General features: G+C 34.4%; 1 pseudogene; it reads left to right on the top strand.

Annotated features, from left to right (window-relative positions):
- The first annotated feature begins 231 nt into the window (after window positions 1-231).
- Window positions 232-2,704, top strand: LOC120166940 (annotated as a pseudogene).
- The last annotated feature ends 7,695 nt before the right edge of the window (window positions 2,705-10,399 follow it).

Genomic DNA, 10,399 nt, shown 5'->3' on the forward strand with positions numbered 1-10,399 from the left:
GTGAAGAATCATCGAGAGAAACAAGTATTAAGCAGGCTGATAGCCACCTCTGCTCCCTATTTCACGATCAAAACGCAAACCAACTCATCCACTTGTCTAAAACATACACGTTGTAATAAATAACGCCACCAGATATTTAAATAATTATATGCGACCGTAATAACAATCGCGATATAACCGTGATACTCACAATCATTATAATAAGACCAGTTATATCCCTCGATTAACTCCATGACGCTAATCGTTATGATCATCGTTTGCGTTTTCTTCTTCGTTGGTTTCCTCTACATTTGCATCATCCACCGTAACGAATCCGTTGATATTTCGACGGCAGCTTTCACCTTGGGAAGTTCAAGGCTTGAAGGTCTAGATAAGGCTGTGATTGAGAGTTTTCCGGTGTTTGAATATTCTCGTGTGAAAGACAAAGACCTTAAAACGGGGAAAGAAGCGGTGGAATGCGAAGTTTGTTTGAGAGAGTTCGAAGACGATGAAACTCTGCGTTTGCTACCCAAATGCTCTCACGTTTTTCACCATGATTGTATCAAAGATTAGTTGGCTTTTCACGTCACCTGTCCCGTTTGTCGAGCTCAACTCACTGATACCATTTCCGATGCCAAACCCGGCAGGTCAAATACCACTGTGCTGAACGCAAACAGTAACACCGAGTCGAGTGCTCCGACAACAGAAGGAAATGCGAACGTGGTCGTTGAAGTAGATGAAGGAACACAGCGGGAAAATTTTCAACGCTGTCACTCGACGGGTCACTCAGTGATTCAACCAGGAGAGAACGTGGAAATGTTTACTTCTTAAGAGGCAAATTCCACGACATAATATTCTCAAAATAATTAATTCACGAGATAATGTTATAGTTGGATTAATTGTTGATATAGGGTGAATTCTACAGTAAGATCGTAGATCGTCATGTACTCCGGACGACGTAGGAGGTCGCCAAGGCATCTCTGCGGGGTAGCAACCTCTTGGTCGCCATGCAAGCCCCGCGACCAAGCAGGTCGCCATACGTTCTTCACGCCAGAAGCTGTTGGCATGCGTGTGCTGGATTGAACAAAACATATCAAACCCTAATAGAACGTTGGATGGGATGCATGCATGGGATTGTGACAAAGTGAGGGGGCCAGCACGCAGGGAAGTAAACAACAAGCTGCCCTTTTTGGTGAGTGAAGTGAGGGGGCCAACACACGCATGCCAACAGCTTCTGGCGTGAAGAACGCATGGCGACCTGCTTGGTCGCGGGGCTTGCATGGACCAAGAGGTTGTGCCCAACAGCTCGCAGAGATGCCTTGGCGACCTCCTACGTCGCCCGGAGTACATGGCGACCTACGTTCACCTTATATCAGCAATTAATCCGACTATAGCATTACCTCATGAATTAATTATTTTGAGAACATTATCTCGTGGAATTTACCACTTTAAGAATACCGGAGGAAATGAGGAAGCGAATTACGAAAAGAGTGAAGTTGAAACGGACAATAAGTTGTGACGCATTGTTAGGAAGGGCAGATGATGATGATGATGATGATGATGAAGAAGAAGAAGAAGAAGAAGAAGAAGAAGAAGAAATAGAGGGAAGAAGTTGAGTTGATGAGCATATACTGTAGAATCCTCGGGTGCCGGCTCAGTTTCAGCCTTTCAGGTACAATTGCACGCGGTTAGAGATGGCGCATTATACAAATCCGACAGGTTCTGACTCGATCCGATCAAATCATATTATCTTTTAAAATAATTAAGTTCAGGTCGAGTTTTTCAAAAGTTATGTTCGGGTAGGGATCGGGTGGTATTATGGTAAAAATATCCTATCTGACTTGAAAACAAATGTAATTTTACTTTATATATATAAAGGAAATTACAATAATACCCCTCTATATTTTATTTTTTTCAATCAAGTCCTTATTTTTTAAATAAAAGTAATATATTTATAAATATATTATTTTAGATAGGGTCGGTTTCATATTTTATCTCAAAAAGATGGGTCGGGTTCGGGTCAGGTCGGGTTAGGATTTAAGGTGTCAAATATCCGGCCAGAAAAAATATAATTTTATTTTATATATTTAGGGATAATTACAATAATAATTATCTATATATTTATTTCAATTAAGTCCCTATTTTTTTAAATAAAAGTAATAACTTTATAAATATATAATTTTGGAACAAGTAATGGGCGATGAAGATCTTTAATTTTGGCATAATCAAAATAAAAAAATTAATGATAATTTGTGCCATAGAGATGAAAGAAACAAAAGTTGGGCAAAAGATAAATAATGAGTAATTGAGCTAAAGTGAGAGTGACTACTCAAACATGAGGATCTTGCCTTGTCTTCCTTCTCATATCAAACATGACGTAACTTTTTCAAAATCATGAATACAAGTCATTTTTAATGGCAAATTTTCTAGGATATTGTTGTTGAAAAAATAAATGGCTCAAATAATATGGAAGAAGAATTATTTTATGAAATAGAGTATTTGTTATAGTCTGAATTGAAGACGTGTTGGAGTTCTGACGTTACACACGAAGACGTGTTGTAGTGCCAACGTCAATTGCAATTTTGTTCTCTTACTTATTTACAACAATTGGCAATTGAAACAGAGTGACTTACCATGGAATTGCATGCAGAGTGTATCAGATGGGGAGAAGCATTGCTGTCCATGCATTTCCCCAACCCCATTGAAGACGCATTTTCCTTCTTGATGTCTCCGATTCAACCGTAGTAAACACCTTATTTCACGAAATAATTCCTGCTTCACATTATTCGAGTCATTTTTTTAGCAACAATATCTTAATAATTTTGTCCATTTTTAATTTTAGTATACGACACCAAATTATTAGTTGAATTTTAATTTAAAATAGTAAGTTAATATGGATCTTGTTGATAAAAAAATAGTTTGGGTTAGTCATTAGCATTTCATCGTTGCTGGTTTGAATGAAAAATCGTAGTTAGTATAAAAAATAACTATTAACTAATTTTTTCTGAAAGAGAAAAGAAAAAAAATGTGAAAATGAAAATTATTTGTGATTTGAGAGAGAATGGAAAAAGGGTGAGAGAGAAAGTTCCTTTATCAAGCTCGTTTGATGGACTTTTATATCCATCTTTTAATGGATGGTATCAGATTTACTATCATCGTGTATGTTAGTAACTTCAGTAGTGGATTCAAAAATATTTTTTAGGATTATCATGTATGGAAACAAACACATCAGGAAATGCTCCACATGGACCATAATTTACACTTGAACCACAAATTTTCCATTTTCATTCCAAAACGAAAGAGAAATACAAAGAGGATTGATTGTACGTAGCTGCAGGTAAACAACAATTTACAAACTGAAATACTTTAATTGTCAATCAAAATTTAGCAGGCAAAACGCCATTCGGATCACTATAATGCTTTTATTAATATATCCTTGCATGTGTTGAACAAGTGCTACATCGTCTCCGACCAGTTCTGTACGTGCATGCTTGCTTTCTCAGCCTGAAAAATCCCCAACAAAAACAAAGATTCAGATGAGTTATTAACATATGTAGACGCATGATTTTATGTTAAGAATACAAAACTAAAAAAATTGAAATATGAATAAAAAACACAACGAAAATATCGAAACTCGATTCATCCCTGGTAACCAAGACAATATAAAAGAAAGCTCAAACCTCCTTGTCCCAATTACAGCGCATGGTAATAATAGCAAGTATCACTGTCTGAACTGCTGTCCCTCCGAAGATCATTCCAGCCCAAATTCCCTATCAAAACATTACATTACAGCCTATTTGAGTTTCCCGTGGTATTCTGTTGTGGGGAGCCTAATTTAGTGCTAAGAAGAAACGATAAAAAATAGGTATAACAAAAAATGTTATGAAAAGATCTTTGTTTTTCGAACTCTAACGTGTAAAAAGTATAATATTTTCGGTTGAGCGTAACTTAAAATGTTAATTTTTTCTAATATCTTTTTTAAATAAAAAATGTTATGAAGAATGTAACATTTTCGGTTACCAATAAAAATATTATGAATAAGGTAATATTTTCGATTCAACCGAAAAAATATTAAGAAAAAAGTTAATATTTTAGATTGCACCACAAAAAATATTATGCTTCTTATAATATTTTCGGTTGCATCCATTCTATGTCCTTTCTTAATCTTAAATTAAATTATCGTATTTTATATTTTTCCCATATCTCCCAAAACAAAAACCCTTAAAAATGTTCAGAAATCATTACCATTACACCAAGGTTGAAGCCCCATCCCATCAAGAATCCAATTGGAACCCCTATGAGATTGTAGAACCCCAGATTTATGTATGCCACATAGGATTGCCATCCAGATCCCACTGCCACTCCTGCATTATCAAGTTTATGATGAGTAAAATGTAGTCGACCGGCCATGCTTAATTAAATCATTAGAATATTAAAAATTATAAAATAATCTTTTAATTATAGGATATTATTTTTTCGAGTTTCCCGACTATTAAAAATTCTAAAATAGTCACTCGACTATTCATATGTTTCAAATTCATCATATTCTGTTGAAAATTGATTGCAATATGAACTAGAAGTTAACTTGTTGATTGAGATATGATAAAACTTATCTCAGAATCTCAAAAGACTATCATATTTCAGTCAACATATAAACGTCCAGTTCATACGACCATCAATTTCTTAAAAAAAATAACGAGTTTGGAACATATGAATAGTCGGGTAACTATTTTGTAACTTTTAATAGTCGATGAGCTCAACAAAGCAACATAATATAGATGAGAGTCCATTTTTTAACTTTTAATAATCAATAGACTCAACAAAATAACACCATATAATCCAAGATAATTTTGTACTTGTAAGGATGCAAAAGCTTTATTTATTACCAGATAGAACTGGCTGGACGCTGTTGAGCAAAATGGTGAAGGCTAAGAGAATTGAGAGCCTGCTGACCGCTTCTAGAACAGGTTGGCTTGTGGAGAATATAAGAGCAATGTTATCATTAAATATCATAATTAACAACCAGAAGAAGATTCCAATTATAACTGATGTCGTCAGTGATACTGTGGTTGCAAACTTTGCTCCTTTCCCATTCCCAGCACCAAGCTCATTTGCCACCCTCACTCTGCATGCATGCATCACATATTAAATACTTAATCCTACTATTTGATTTTTTTTAATTAATCATTTTTCTTGGAACAATTAATATAGAGTAGAAGTGTGCAAGCTTTTTTCAGATGAGAAGTGAATTAAATTAAGTGAAGACCAAGTCTTTGACTTGGTCAATTCTAAGATTTTATTATTTTTATGGAACGGATATGGTTGCAGTATCGACTATGAGTGGCAAACATGATGATAGAGTTTGAGAGTCATCTTAAGATTTTAAAAAGTTTAAAAGTTTGAATTATTATTTTTAATAAATTGAAGGCTTTAGTTTATATTTTTTAAAGACATTTTAGGTCTAACTAAGTTTTTGAAATTTTGAGATGCTTAACGAGAATTTCTAAAAATTATGGGATAAGTTTAATAAAGAATATTAAAAAAATTTAAAATTTTATCTGAATTTCTAAAAAAAATTTGGGGAATAAGTTAATTTTTTTTTGAAAACTTTAAGAGCCTAAATTATAATTTTTCAAATTTTTGGGGATCGTAACCCCTGTAGTCTTTATTGTGTTCTGTCACTGTGACTAATGACGGTTCATCTCTTTTAATTTTTGTGGAGAAAGGAAAGTAATGTTTTTAATAAAGAGAATAATGTGCTCAAACTCAAATTAAGGGAGCAGAAGAATGGTCATTTCTACATATATGAGACTTTATATATTGATTTTAATGTTGGTATCAGGTATATAACTATGATGGCAACCCATAGACTAGCAGAATAGATATGTTTGATTACGTGATCTGCTTGCCAATTGATTTTGATTCTGATAGATCATGTAAAATATGAAGGATTATGATTTTTTTAAAGAATATAAGGTTTTGAGTCTTGTATAGCTCATGTCCGAAGACTTTCTTCTATAAGGACTTCCCTTCGAAGAAGTTACCTGAAAATCTTAATGTACGAAGTAGAGAAGATTCGCAAGTGATATAACAATTTTATTTTGTGTGATTGAAGATATAGTAAAGTTAGAACAAACAAAGAGGATGAAGTATAACATTTGGCTACGAAACTAGTGATGGTAACATATAAGCCACGAATCTAGACCATTCCTATTGTTGCTAAAATAGATTATTCAATATGTTGTCAACAAGTTTGTGTTTACAAATCGACAACAAAAAAGGGACAAAATGTGTGCAAATGTGTTATCCTATGCTAAGAAGATGGGAAAATAAGCGGCCACAAAATGAGAGTGACGAGGATTACCCGGTTCCAGCAAAGAAAGCTAAAGGTATAATCATTTCCCATCCATTAATCGACATGCTGCCAAAATTGTCCCAACAATTACAAATCCAATTTTGACCATTCATCACTCAAAATAATTAGGATAAAATACACAAATGTCTCCCGATTATAAGTACTAATTTATTGAGTATTAGAACTATTAAAAGTTATAAAATGACTATTCGATTATAGCACATTATACCTTGTTGAATCTTTCGATTATTAAAAATTACAAAATAGTCACTTGACTATTCATATATTCCAAACTCCTCATTTTTCGTTAAAAATTTGACGATAGTCTGAGCTAGACGTTAAATTGTTGATTGGAAATCTGACCTTAGAACCTCAAACGACTATCATATTTCAGCCAGCATACAGCTCAGACGACCGTCAACTTTTTAACGGAAAAAAGACGTTGAAACATATGAATAGCGGCCATTCGACTATCATAAATGATCTCTTGACTATAGGATGCTAATTTATTAAATCACCAAACTGATAAAAGTTACAAAATGATCCTTTAACTATAGGGTGCTGCTTTGTTGAGTTATTAGACTATTAACAGTTACAAAATTGTCATATGACTATTCATATGTTCAAAACTCGTCTTTTTCCACTAAAAATTTGTCGATAGTATGAGTTGGATGTTAAACTATTGATTGAGATATGATAAAATTTGATCATATAATATCAAACCACTATCATATGTCAATCAACATGTTAACATCCAGCTCAGACGACCGTTATTTTTAACGAAAAAGGATGATAATAGAGTGATCATTTTGTAACTTTTAATATTAGAGGGACTCAACAAAATTGTATCCTATAATCGGGGAACTATTTATGTACTTTACCCAAATAATTACCATGTACATTTATACATTCGAGATTCATACCATATAGACAAAGCATCAACGGCTTATATTTGTGGGATGATCAACGCCAAGACAAGTAATTTTAATAGGACAATAATTAACAACTATACCCGAAATAGCTATTAAATAGAGATAAAAGAGAACACCAAAATATTTCACTAATAGAGGAAATATTACAAATAGAGAAAGAATACAAATAGCCTTTAATATAGAAGAAGGCTTATATTTGTGGGATGATTAACTAAGGAGGAGTATGGCTTTATTTATAACAAAAGAATTTCTCCTCCTCCTTATACACAACTAATGTGGGACTTTGCCAAAAACCAACAAATCTCCACCTTGGCAAATTCCACACACATCTCTAAAAAAAATCTTTTAATTTGTAACAATATTGACCAAGTCTAAAAAATGTTTAAACTTGACCGCAGTTACCACTTTTGTCAACATATCAGCAGGATTCTCAGTGGTCCGAATCTTCTGGATTATGACTCCACCTTTGATACGAGTCAGTCCGTCGATTGAGGACCTCTTCGATTGTACCGGATCTAGAACGAAGTAAGCAATTCCTCGGCAGCAAACTCACTTGATAGTAAGGATGATGTTGGGGTTATATGGATATGAACGAAATTTGAATAAGGAATGATAATTGATAGATGAGGTAATGGAATTTAGGATGCTGGAAATTGGATAATAACAAAGAACAAGGAAGAACCTATACTAAAGAGTATAAACCCGAACCTTACGTCCAATGTCAAGGACTTGGACCCTTTAGATAGTAATCTAAGAACCCTAAGTATCACAAACTTAACACAACAAGAACAATCTTGAAATGTCAAGAAAATAGTCTAAGAAGAACCAATTTGAGAGAATAACTCACAAAGTTTTAATTTATCAAAAGTCCCCTCCAAAATGAAATTACAAGCTTATTTAATCTGTTTCAACTGCTTAGCCGAATAACACATAGTGTTTTTGGCCAGCTATTACGTCTAACAAATAATACATTCCAGTTCATAATTCTCCATGAATTCAAGTGATGATTCGGTGTAAAATGGAGACAATCTTCATGGCCAGGTAATACTCACGTTCCTTCAAATTGATGCTTAAGTGGAAGCATCATCCAGCTTAGTGCCAAGCACATGGGCTGTTTTCAAAGTATATGTCTCCTTGGAGATCAGCACGTATGATCCTTCAAATAATTGCTTAGTTGGTTCACGCACATGGTTGGGTAGTGGAAAGGAGCATACGCACATGGACTGTTTTGATGGATAATATTCTGGTGCAATAAATGCTGGAAACATGTGCAACATTATGGGTTCCCTCCAACATACGTGAGTGATAATATCCAGCAAAGTATGGGTCTGATTTCAGCTGGTTTCTTTGTCTCCTCCAATCATGGACTTATTTATGTCTTTATAATGCTTATCCAGGCTGTTTTGACGTGCCTACATGTGCAAAGAAGATAATAAGCAAGTATTTAAATTAAATGTGCTGGAATGATTAATTTAGTTGTAAATCCCGTATTTATTTCCAGCCTGTACTGTCTTCGGTAATCTGTGAATATCTCAAGCTTCCAGTATCGGATTGACACGATTCAAAATGCATTGGAAAGCTAAGAGATAGGGGATTAAATGCTAAGAGACTTAATCTCCCAATTATGCTTGTAACATGTTCAAAACTGGTGATAAATATAAGTGACGTGAACTGTCCACTGGAATGAATCAAATATCTTGCTGCTGTGCATGTATGTGTTATTATGAGTAACATGCATGATATAATAAACTAAAAATAATTAAATATTAAAACTAAAATGAGTGCACATGAATGATAAAAAAGAAACATGCTGAAAAGTGATTGTGGGTGCACGTGAAAGCAACTAAACTTGCTGTATGTAATCAAATGATGAACATGTTATTATATGAATGTGGGGTGCACGTGAACATGCTAAACAATGGTAAATATGTTGTTTATGCAAATCAAATGATGAAACACGTGAATTAACTAACCATGATGTTATGCATAACAAATGATGATCATGCTATTATGTGAATGTAAAAAAAAATGCACATGAAATGATAAATGTATATGCTAACATGAAATGTAAATAAATGCATATGTTTCCCTAGCATAACTAAGGTGGTGTTACACATCAGTATGTAACACATTAAGAATCTTCATTTCTAAGGCATGACAATTATGAATTGATTTATTAATTTGCAAACACTTAAGAGAAAGAACTTCCTGAATTGTTTTGCCTTAGAACGTGTAGGTCCTATGGGTAAGACCTCGGATCAGTTTCCTTTGTTGGCATAGACGTGCTCACATCATCCTCCCCTTCTTGAAAAAGATTTGTCCTCAAATCTGCAGAAACATCATAAGGGGATAAATCAGAAACGTTAAATGTAGCACTTACATTGAATTCACCCGGTAAGTCCAACTTGTAAGCGTTTTCATTCACTTTCTCCAATACTTGAAAAGGACCATCGCCTCGGGGTAACAACTTGGAACGCCGTTGGGCTGGAAAACGTTTCTTTTCGAAAATGAACCCAAACCAATCTCCAATCACATCAAGGTTACTCGCTTACGACCCTTATTCGCTTGCTTCTCGTACTGTTGAGTCCTCCGCTCTAGGTTGTCCTTAACCTGTTGATGCAACTTTTTAACATAGTCTGCTTTAGATTTTCCGTCTCTGTTCATAACCTGTTCTTGAGGTAATGCAATAAATCCATGGGAGTTAAAGGGTTAAAGCCATAAACAATCTCAATGGTTGAAAACTTAGTAGCAGAATGAACTGAATGGTTATAGGCAAACTCAAATGTGGTAAACATTCTTCCATGTCTTAATGTTCTTCTTAATGAGGGAACGTAACAAAGTAGATAAAACTCGATTGACAACCTCAGTTTGTCCATCAGTTTGAGGATGACAAGTAGTGGAAAACATCAGTTTCGTTCCCAATTTGTTCCAAAGAGTCCTCCAGAAATGACTCAAGAACTTAACATCCCTGTCAGAAACAATAGACCTAGGAATTCCATGCAAACGAACAATCTCCTTGAAAAACAAGTTGGCCACGTTAGTAGCATCATCAGTTTTATGACACGCAATGAAATGTGCCATCTTTGAAAATCTATCAAACCAAACAAAAAGATACTATCTCTACCTGTCCTAG

The sequence above is a fragment of the Hibiscus syriacus genome, unplaced genomic scaffold (assembly GCF_006381635.1).
Source record: "Hibiscus syriacus cultivar Baekdansim isolate YM2019G1 unplaced genomic scaffold, ASM638163v2 tig00111650_pilon, whole genome shotgun sequence".
In the NCBI taxonomy this organism is placed as follows: Eukaryota; Viridiplantae; Streptophyta; class Magnoliopsida; order Malvales; family Malvaceae; genus Hibiscus; species Hibiscus syriacus.